General features: G+C 41.8%; 1 pseudogene; it reads right to left on the bottom strand.

Annotated features, from left to right (window-relative positions):
* Positions 1-1,011: 1,011 nt before the first annotated feature.
* On the bottom strand, positions 1,012-6,540 carry LOC124648046 (annotated as a pseudogene).
* Between the last annotated feature and the right edge of the window lie 4,928 nt (positions 6,541-11,468).

Here is an 11,468-nt window from a genome sequence, read left to right as displayed (position 1 = left end):
ATAGTGCGTAGGGGGATTTAGCTTCATTTGTGCAGAGATAGGCTAAGTTGTTTTTAGGGGAGTGACAGGACACATCATGTTCAACATGGTGCTTGAAACTAAAATTAAAGGAAATATTGTTCAGGATTTGTAGCTCGTATTTATTTATTAGATCAAACGGATGTGTTCCTATGGGTGGTTATCCAAACCATCAAGGCAAATTGGTACAATGTTAAAAAAAGGCTGCATTTCCATAAAAAGTGCAGAGCCGAAAAATATGATGCAGGTAAAGCCTGTAAACTTCACAGCTCTGAATTTAATAACTAATTGGGGTTGCAATTCCAGGTGCAAGCCATAACGGGTTTTTTCCTACTACATTGTCTCGCAACAGAACAAAAAATTACCTACATTTATGTTTTGCAATAAGGTGATTGCAAAGGGAACAACATAGCACAAGGGAAAGGCCGGTTGATTATTGGCTCGGTCGCTAGTTCCCATATTGGCACCTAGTTGATTGGCTTGGTCGCTGGTGCCCATCTATGGCCTATGTGCCTGACGGCATGTGGTCTGCCCGCAACTCCGGTTGGAATCAAGCGCGAGGCCGCCAGAGCCACAGCTGCATACCGAGCAGAGCAGCCACACTGCGGCAGTGATCGAGGCCGCCGGACCAGAGGGCGCTGGGCGTGGGCGGCGATCGGCCGCCAGAGCCCAGAGGACGTGGTGCGGCGACCGGAGAGGCGAGTTGGAGCGGCAAAGGACGGAGGGAGGCGCGACCTGGGACAGGAGGGATTGAGGCGAGGGAGGCGCGACCTGGTCACCTGGGTCTGGGACACGGAAAATTTAACTCTGCCCAGAAAAATATGCTCCAATCGCAACAGGATTACATGTTTAGAATAATAATGTAAATCAGCCATTATAAGTTCGGAGCCCATCTACACTGGTCCCCGAAATATATACAACGACAGAGATTATTACGGTAGTACTACTCCAACAAGAAGGAGAAGAAGGGAAAGATACACAGATCTGTGGAATTCATAGAGCTTTCACGATGACGTACTTCTGACGCTCCCCTAGCTGGCTCAGGATCTCTGGCTTCAATGATTCCGTATAATAACCCAGCCTAATTTCCTTGAGGCTTGTGAGAACTGATAGCCCGGAGATTTTCTTCAGCATGGGGACAAAATTAAATTGTAGCAGATCGAGCCTAGGCATTTCGTCTTCTTCAAACATCACCGATTCGAGGGTCCGAAAGCCATAAAGCTCCAGCACCACAAGACTCGGGAAAGCCGAGTTTTGGAAATGGAGCTGTTCCCCCAAGAATGAATCACCCTTCAAGCGTAGCACTGCAAGATTTGGTAGCACCCCAAGGGCTCGTATGGCATCATCTTGCTCCAAACAGCTATCCTCCAGCACCAACTTGCAGAGATTCTGAAGCTGATGGATCCAATCCATTACCCTGACGAGCTTGCCGTACAGCTTGAGGCTCTCAAGCCACCTTGGTGGCGACAAACCCTCACTCAGACAACCATCTAACTCATCCGTCCACAAGTTTCCTCTCACTGAAAGAGATCGAAGATGATAGTGACCAGCAATGGCAGACCAGAACTCCATGCTGTTTTTGCTGTTGATACCAACCACTCCAAGCTTACGCAATTCAGTAAGCTCTCTAAACTCTTTTACGGTGGCATTCCCTTCAACATAGGCACCATCTAGTTTGTGCAGGGCCTTCAGCTGACCAATTCCTCTAGGAACTTTAGCACCACGCAGCTTGTTTTCACAAAGCTTAAAGCGGGTTAGATTGAGTACATCACGCCTGTTCAAACCACCATCTAAAACTTGTGGTCTCAATAAAAGAGGACATGCAGACATCCAAAGGCAACAGGAGTAGAACTCAGTTGGGATAATATCATAATGGTACAAGTGACAAGGGTGAAGATTTATGGTATCCTCTCCCTTGACATTGTCGTCGCCAGTCGTATAATCAGGTGCACGAAGGTTTTGTAGTTTCCCAAGATTGGTAATTGTTGTTGGCAACTCACATATACGTGTACCTCTAATGTCCAGTGTTTGGAGGTGCCCTAGATTCCCCAAAGAATGAGGAAGACAGAATATATTGAAACATCCTCGTAGAGAAAGGTACTTGAGGTGATGGAGCTGCCCGACACGGTTAAGATGATGATCTCTCAACCCTAGTGTGTCTTCCAAATCGAGCACTCGGAGGAACCTCATATTCTCGGAGATGAAGAACAGTCTCCAGTTTCCAAACACGGTCAGTGACCGTACATGAGACAAGTCCAGCACACCCAGCAATGCATCTCCATCCCTTTTCCAGTTGCTGCCTATGACAAGATGGCGTATTGGACCTTGTGTGCTACTCAAACAACACCCATCCTCCAGTTTGAAGACAAGGTTTTCCTCTCTCGCCTTTGAGATGCATATTTCCCGGATGATATCATGAAGTTGGCAAGAATTAATTTTGCCATTGTAATCATTTACATCTTCCCCTGGCAGGATCATACTCCTATCCAAAAGCTCTTCAAAGTACCTGTGACCGAGCTGCTCAGCAGTAATGCCATGAATATCTCGTGAGTATCCCTACGCAATCCACCGCCTCACTAGACGATCCAACCTAATTACTTGATCTTCTTGAAATATTGATAGGTACAGGAAAGCAGACTTGAGATAATATGGCAAACCATCGTAGCTCCTAATAAGAACTGTCTTTATTGTCCTAAGTTCGGGATTGATCTCTAGCTCAGCACTAATACGGTCATTCATCATTCTCCATTCAACAGACAGTTTTTGGCTTAGTGGCTAGAAATCCACCTATGGTTGATATTGCAAGGGGAAGACCGTCACACTTCTTCAGTATAATCTGTGCTTGCTCCATCATTGCGGGGGCTAAATCAACTTTTTCAGTCTTGTCCTTGAATACCTACAATGAATATAATTTTACAAAGAGAAGTACTTTGATTAAACACTAGTTGTTGCTTAATTAAGACTATCAAATACTAGACTTGTTTGTGCTAGCTTCAGCTTCGAACTGAAAGAGATTTAGCATATTTAATACGATATTATGTGAAGTAAAACTCGTGTTTATGTACAAGATACTAGGGTGTAAACATTAATTTCTTCCTTGAAACATGTCTGCTAAACTTATAATCTTGAATTGAGAGAATTTTAAAGCATATTTAAGAGAATTTTAAAGCATATTACGTGAATTAAAACGCATATGAGAATGAAGAATGGATACAAGTTACTAAAGTACCTTCTTTGTGAAGAGATCAAGTGCAGCACCACCTTTCAGACCTTCAAGACTGTACATGTTCTTGCATACTGTTGAACAGTGTTCAGCAATATTTCTTTCTCTTGTCGTGATTATGATCCTTCCAGCACTATCCAAACACCCTTTCACCAATTCCCATTCATAAATGGATGATATATCATCAAGAACAATAAGGCAATTTTGTGTTTTTAATAGCCGAGCTAATTCCACCTTCAACTCTTGAATTTTCATCAGTGATATTCCTTTAGTTGATGTTGCTCCAGCGAGTATCTTCTTGAATACTTTTTTGAAGCTGCAAAGCCAAATCTCTAAGGAGTACCTCAGGGTTAAAAGGACGCAATGCAGTGACCCATGCATGCTTCCGGACGGAAAGCTCTTGGCTTCGGTAGATGCTTCGGACAAGAGTGGTTTTTCCCGAGACCACCCATTCCCCAAACTGAGATCACCTTACAACTTTGATTGTTGTCGGGTTGACCAATTAATTTGATGACATTAGATTTCTCTGTTTCTCGCCCAGTGAGAACTCCATCAACCGAGTGCCCAGTGTACTGCTGCGATTAAACTTCTTTGTAGCAGTTGAATTAAAAACTTTATTGCCACCTGCAGGCTTAGGTCGTTCATCTTCCTGTTGTATTTCATTGGTTGGCATTCCTTCATGCACAGCCTGAACAAACAGCATATTTTAGAAGCTTTGTACTTGTACTCTACACACTAGAAAAAAAAGTTTCACTTTTCAGTCCTGAACTGTTGCGAAAGGTCACATTTGAACTTCTTAACTTTAATTTTTAACTATCCAATCAGTTTTATTTAAACCCTTGACTCTATCCCAAGCATTTCGATTTGAAACTTAGCAAACTTGTGGCGTCACTTTTTAATGTTAGCATCTTGCGGTGTCAGACCTTTACGTACAAAACAGCAGAAAAAAGGGAATACTTTTTTGATAAATCTAGAAGTAGAACTCTTAAAGTTTTGGGGAAATAAAAAAGTTAGCAAATATTAGCAATTTCAAAGTTGCAGACTATATATATATATCTGAATAATGATACCGGTTTCAGAGTTCAAGGTTGAAAACTAAACTTTTGCATTAGTTGAGGTTTAGAAGTGGACATTTATATGCTGTTGATTTTAAAGGACATGCTGTTAACTGTGCCCACCAAATTGCCTTTTTTAGATGATGACCCAAAAACCTTTGTAGATAGTTGCATAGCTCCAACTCAACTTTAACTGCCATGTCTTGTTAAATGATTTCTCTGGCCCCACAAAATTATTGTCGTAGACAAGGATAGTGTCAACCTTCAGAAATTTTGAGTATTAATACCTTCACAAATTTTTGATCGGGCATTTGAAAATCATAGATATGATTGTTTTCCTCAAAAAATACTGACTTATACATTTTTTTATTTCATAATATATTTTCATTAAGTTAATGGAGAAAATTGTACTTCAAAGACCATCCCAATATCCAAAATGATTGGGAGGAAAAACTAGCATGCAAGGAAAAATGAGAACTCCAAGTGAATTGAATAATATGGTATTGTTTCGAAATATTTCCATCGTGAATGTTTTGGTTCAAATGGACCGAACTGGACACCTAGTCCAAAATATAAATTATTTTAGATATTCAAATTCATAATTAAATAATTGACATCATACATTGGGTCGTGTATTCATAAGTACATGAATATCATTATTTGTATTACAGTATTACTACGGTGACTCTCTATTAGCATCTTTCCTAGGCTATAGTATATATTTATAGACAAAAATCCCGATGCATTGTACTCCCTTCGTTCCAAATTTAAAATAAAAACAGCAGTTCATGTTAATTTTGATGAGTCTTCAAATTTCTCAACTGAATATGTCAATATGTTTGCACACCAAATTTACTAGGTAAAGTTCTGGCACGCATAGTGTGCTTTTGTGTGAGGATAAAGGGAACACACTCCATTCATTTATAGAAGTGCATATAATTCACAGGCATGTATTCAAAAAAAGAACTTCGCTCGGCTGGAGAAGTGCAACCTTCAGTTTCTCTTCCACGTTAGTAAGCCTTGCTTCGTTAGTAGGAAACATCACCATACTAGCACTGGACATGCTTGTTCTCCTTTGTATTCTGCAATTGGATGTGAAATGAAGAGAAAAATATATCATCTATATAGCAAACGGAACAAATGGATAACACAAGATATACCAGAAATTACCTTCTTGTGGAAAAGATAAATAGTTTGATCACATGACAACTGCCTGAGCTCCGACACTTGGTACGGTTTCTCGGTGCACAAGCTTGCAATTTCAACATTCTGCGTCAAAACAATGATTCTACTTTGTTTCTTGTTGTTGGGGAAATATTTTTTGATGCAATGCCACTCTTCTATGGTTGATAGGTCATTTATCACAATCAGGTAACTATTGCTTTGCAACTGTGCACTAAACACACTGATTAAATCACTTTGATCCATCTTCTCCATCTTTGCAAAACTATTAGCCCCGACATTTGTTATACTTTCTTGCTTTCCAACCTCATCATGAGATTTTTCATAGAATTGCCTCACCAAGCTCCGGAGGAACTCTTGCGGATTGAAAGGATACATCAACCTAACCCAAGCACACAATCCAAACTTTTTTAATACCTTTGGATCATCATAAAGCTCCTGGATGGCGGACGTCTTCCCATGATCACCGCTTGTTCCCCACAACGCAATAACCCTAAGATCCTCCTCCTCGCTGGTGATCAGCTGGTGGAGGTTCACCTCTGTTTTTTCCTGCTCCTGAGTGGCAAGTGTTGCTTCGTTGATGCCAAGCATTGCAGCACTAGCAATGTTGGCCTGTTTTTCGGCCGCGGTAGCCTTGGAGTCAGAGTTATCTTTCCGGTCCTTGATGAGGCGGTAGCGCAGGTTCCTGTTGCTCACGTCCTCCACCTTGGCTCTCAACTCCTTCACTTCCTTGGCAATTTGGCGTCGGTCAGATAAGTTGCGGGGGATGCACCCCCATAACGGCTTCTTCTCCGAGTGGAGGCCAAAATCCATGAGACTGTCCTCCACTTTGTAGGCCAGGTCGCGGATCTGCTTCACCCAGGTCATGAACACCTTGTTCTGGCCGTTGTCCTCATCAGCCATCTCCAGGAACGACTGCATCATCTGCAGCTCGTCCGTGATGAAGTCCACGTCGCGCTCAACGCCAAGCTGCAGCGCGATCTCCTCCGCGGCCTTGGACTTGGCGTAGCCCAAAGCGCCGTCGAGCACAGCCTTGCCCACACTCACCGCCGTCACCTCCATGGCTCTCCTTTCTTGCCGTGAGTGATATGGTGGTGTTGTGTTTGTGCTAATAGTAGATGTGGGTTTAGCAGAAGACCAGGACAGGTGGATAAGTAAGGGGAATCCACTCCAGTGGCACCATGATGTGCGCTGGGCTGTCTGAATACTAATAAAGTACTTTTACGACATGGCCGTCTGGCTCTGGTTAAACAAAGCACTAATTTATCCTAGATCAGAGTAACTGACATGAGGACAGGAGCTCTGAATCTCTTATTGCCGGGGACAAGCATGCTCTGAAGCCTACTTGATTACAGTGTGAAAACACGAATGTTAGTTAGCTAGCATACTGTTTTTACTCGGGCAAAACATGAGGACAGGAAACTTAGTTTTTCAGACGTCCATTCTAAACTAGGGCCTCCTAAGGTCAAACAACGGCTCTGATACCAACTTGTCAACACCCGGATTTTTAAGTCCAGATGCCTATTATGCCATACATCGCAATCCCAGGAAGATTGTTTTTGCGAGACATAATAAGTTAATATCACAGCACATCATTTATTACAAACCATAATTGTCTTACAATAAAGGATCACATGATCCAGTTTCATTACAACAATTGATCTAGAGATCAAATACATAACACACAACGGAAGATACGTAGTAGTGGTTCATCTGCTCCACAGGCAACGCTTGACGTCAGGAGGTAGTCCTAGTTATCGTAGACGTCCTGCTTACCACCTTCCGGGTACGGGGTCTCCTCTTCATAGTCTGGCCATTTGAATAGCCAGGTACAAAGCCATGAGTACTTTAAAGTACTCGCAAACTATTGTAATAGAGGTACTAATAGCTCTAAGTATGTTCTAAGCTCTAGTTTCATTTGCATAAAGCTAGTTTTCTTTCATAAGCACTTACTAGTTAAGACTCTTTATTTTCCTAGACTTACCCAAGTGGGAACATTAGTGTCGTTCCCACAACTCTCGTTGTGATTCAAAACCAAGTCACCATTCAAGTTCAAAACACAAGTTACGAGCCATATTTAGAAAAGTTCTGATGATGGAACAGTATGGCCTTTCCAACTGTCCATGACCGCGGACGCGGCTATTCGAATAGTTTAAACTCTATAGAGGTTGTACTCTTGTGCCACAACTTTTGATTACATCCGTCAGGGATAGCCCTGAATCATCATAACTCAGTATGCGGACCATCAACCATTAACCTTTCACTTACATACTCTAGTATAGGCACCTCCCCCATGAGCTTGGCCTCCTAGTGATAACAATCTGTCATCCTAGGAACTGCATAGGGCTTGGGTAGGACAATCAACTATTTTCACGTCATTTCACTTTCAACGGAGGCAGCCTCGGCATAACCTCTATGACACTTTGTAATATCCCAGGTTTAGAGGCAACAAAATGAGAGAACACCAAAGTGTGCATTGCATTCATGCATAGAAAATCCGGGGGATTTACGCGCTTTCAAATAAAACTTACCACAGTCATTGAAGTTTCACTTGACTTGCTGGAATTGAAGTAGATCATCAAGTCAAGCGCTATAAACTTCACTGTGATCTTTGCTAAACCTTGTTTTGGGTAGAGATGATTTGATCTATGGATTAGATCAAATGGAATTAGATTTACAACAACACATTCTTTAAGAATCAAACCCTAACTTATTAACACTTAAAAGTTAGCAACTACCTTTGTGTGTAATTTAATTCACTTATAAATAAGGTAAACCACAGGGTCTAAAGTGCATAAAAACCACACATTCTTATTTAAATCATAAGCTATTAAATATATGGAATATCATAAAACTAAATCCATTTACATTACGAATTATAGTTCAAACTATTTCAATAAAACTAACTATGAGTATTTTGAAACTCATATGATCATGCCTCGGTGAAATCAAAACCAACTATCCAAATTTGAGGAATAACCTTCAACCTTGACCTTTTGACCAATATTATAATATAAATCCAATCAAATATGATATAGTGACTCATCCACAATAATAAAACCATCCACAAGATATTTAGTAACAAATGCCACTTGGCTATCCAAGAATAAATCATATGAGAGGATAATGATCATGCCACATAGGATGAAAATATCTACATGACTTGCTTTCCAAGCTATGCCACCTCATGCTCAAAGGATTGCTATGGATGAGGGCATGACAACCAAGCACCTTACTCATCAAACCAAATCAAGAGTCACCACCTATGTGTCATCATATTAGAGCTTGCCCAAGCCTATAAATAGAGCCACACCCTTCATCCATTTGCTCATCAAGTACCATGATACATGGGAACAAACACATAGAGCCACTCCATGTGAATTAGCTAGGATCAAGATGAAGAAGCTAGGAGGTGGAGGCATACCACAAGATGCGGAGTTTATCAGATTTCTCGAAGAACAAGCTACAGAAGATACCAAGGTAGAATTCCTAGGAAAACCATATATTTAGAGGATCATATCATCATCTCTTGAGTAGGACCATAGGATATTCCAAGACATTGAGAAGTGAGAGAAGTTATAATACTAACCATAGCCATGTTCCTACAAAAATATTAGAGAAGTACTAATCCTAGTTGTTCAAGTCAATATTTAATCTTGGAGGTGAGAACCCTATTCCATTAGCAATACTTTAGGAAACCAATTCCATAATCATCACAACTTGGTATTAATTATAAACCCTAAGAATCTAGGATGAGTGTGATGAGAGGAATATTAAAGAGGGATTAGTGAGGAATGAGTGGATCTTGTCTAATGCATAATTATAACTTGTAGATATAGATGATAAGTTAAATCATATGATCACTAGATCTCATCTATCACATAAAATATTAAGTATATCACTAGTAGTTAACCCCAGACCAATCCTCATGTCTTGTATGGAGGAGTTGTAGGATAACGTTGCATAGAAAACAAAAAATTTCCTACCGCGAACACGCAATCCAAGCCAAGATGCAATCTAGAAGACGGTAGCAACGAGGGGATATCGAGTCTCACCCTTGAAGAGATTCCAAAGCCTACAAGATGAGGCTCTTGTTGCTGCGGTAGACGTTCACTTGCCGCTTGCAAAAGCGCGTAGAAGATCTTGATCACGATCGGTTCCGGCGCCACGAACGGGCAGCACCTCCGTACTCGGTCACACGTTCGGTTGTTGATGAAGACGACGTCCACCTCCCCGTTCCAGCGGGCAGCGAAAGTAGTAGCTCCTCTTGAATCCGACAGCACGACGGCGTGGTGTCGGTGGCGGTGGAGAACTCCGGCGGAGCTTCGCTAAAGCTACGCGGGAGATATGGAGGAGAGGGGGCGGCTAGGGTTTGGGAGGGGTGGCCGGCCACTTCAAGGGGGCGGCCAGCTTGTGGTCTTGGGGTGGCCGGCCCCCTCCCTTGGCCCCTCATTATATAGGTGGATCCCCAAGAGTTGGTCTCCAAGTCTTCGAATAAGACCCGAACCAAAAACCTTCCATATGGAGGGGAAACCTAGCCAAGCTAGGACTCCCACCAAAGGTGGGAGTTCCACCTCCCATATGGGGGTGGCTCGGCCCCCTAAGGGGAGTCCACTTGGGACTCCTCCCCCACTAGGGTTGGCCGGCCATGGAGGTGGAGTCCCATGTGGACTCCACCTTCCTTGGTGGTTTCTTCCGGACTTTTCTAGAACCTTCTAGAACCTTCCATAGAACCTTCCGCGACATTTTAATTCACATAAAATGACATCCTATATATGAATCTTATTCTCCGGACCATTCCGGAACTCCTCGTGATGTCCGGGATCTCATCCGGGACTCCGAACAAATATTCGAACTCCATTCCATATTCAAGTTCTACCATTTCAACATCCAACTTTAAGTGTGTCACCCTACGGTTCGTGAACTATGCGGACATGGTTGAGTACTCACTCCGACCAATAACCAATAGCGGGATCTGGAGATCCATAATGGCTCCCACATATTCAACGATGACTTCAGTGATCGAATGAACCTTTCACATACGATACCAATTCCCTTTGTCACGCGATATTTTTACTTGTCCGAGGTTTGATCATCGGTATCACTCTATACCTTGTTCAACCTCGTCTACTGACAAGTACTCTTTACTCGTACCGTGGTATGTGGTCTCTTATGAACTTATTCATATGTTTGCAAGACATTAGACGACATTCCACCGAGAGGGCCCAGAGTATATCTATCCGTCATCGGGATGGACAAATCCCACTGTTGATCCATATGCCTCAACTCATACTTTCCGGATACTTAATCCCACCTTTATAACCACCCATTTACGCAGTGGCGTTTGATGTAATCAAAGTACCTTTCCGGTATAAGTGATTTACATGATCTCATGGTCATAAGGACTAGGTAACTATGTATCGAAAGCTTATAGCAAATAACTCAATGACGTGATCTTATGCTATGCTTAATTGGGTGTGTCCATTACATCATTCATATAATGATATAACCTTGTTATTAATAACATCCAATGTTCATGATTATGAAACTAATCATCCATTAATCAACAAGCTAGTTTAAGAGGCATACTAGGGACTTCTTTGTTGTCTACATATCACACATGTACTAATGTTTCGGTTAATACAATTATAGCATGATATATAAACATTTATCATAAACATAAAGATATAAATAATAACCACTTTATTATTGCCTCTAGGGCATATCTCCTTCAGGAGTAACCCTAGCTAGTCAATAAAACACAATCAAAGCTTATGCTTATACCCAATTCAAACTTGTGTATCACATGGGTAATCCCAACTAAAACCCTAGCCCACATTTGAATCCAAGTATCACTTGGGATCATGAAAAGAATCCTGCCATGCCTCATGCCTATTTATACTTCAACTAGTGAGCATTACCAAAACCCTAAACCTTTTCACATGGGATCCATCCCACATTAAATAACATGTCCTAACTTGTGTATCATG

This window comes from Lolium rigidum, chromosome 4 (genome assembly GCF_022539505.1).
Source record: "Lolium rigidum isolate FL_2022 chromosome 4, APGP_CSIRO_Lrig_0.1, whole genome shotgun sequence".
NCBI classification, from domain to species: Eukaryota; Viridiplantae; Streptophyta; class Magnoliopsida; order Poales; family Poaceae; genus Lolium; species Lolium rigidum.
Note: the sequence above shows the minus strand (reverse complement) of the source record. Positions and strands in the feature narration are given on the sequence as shown.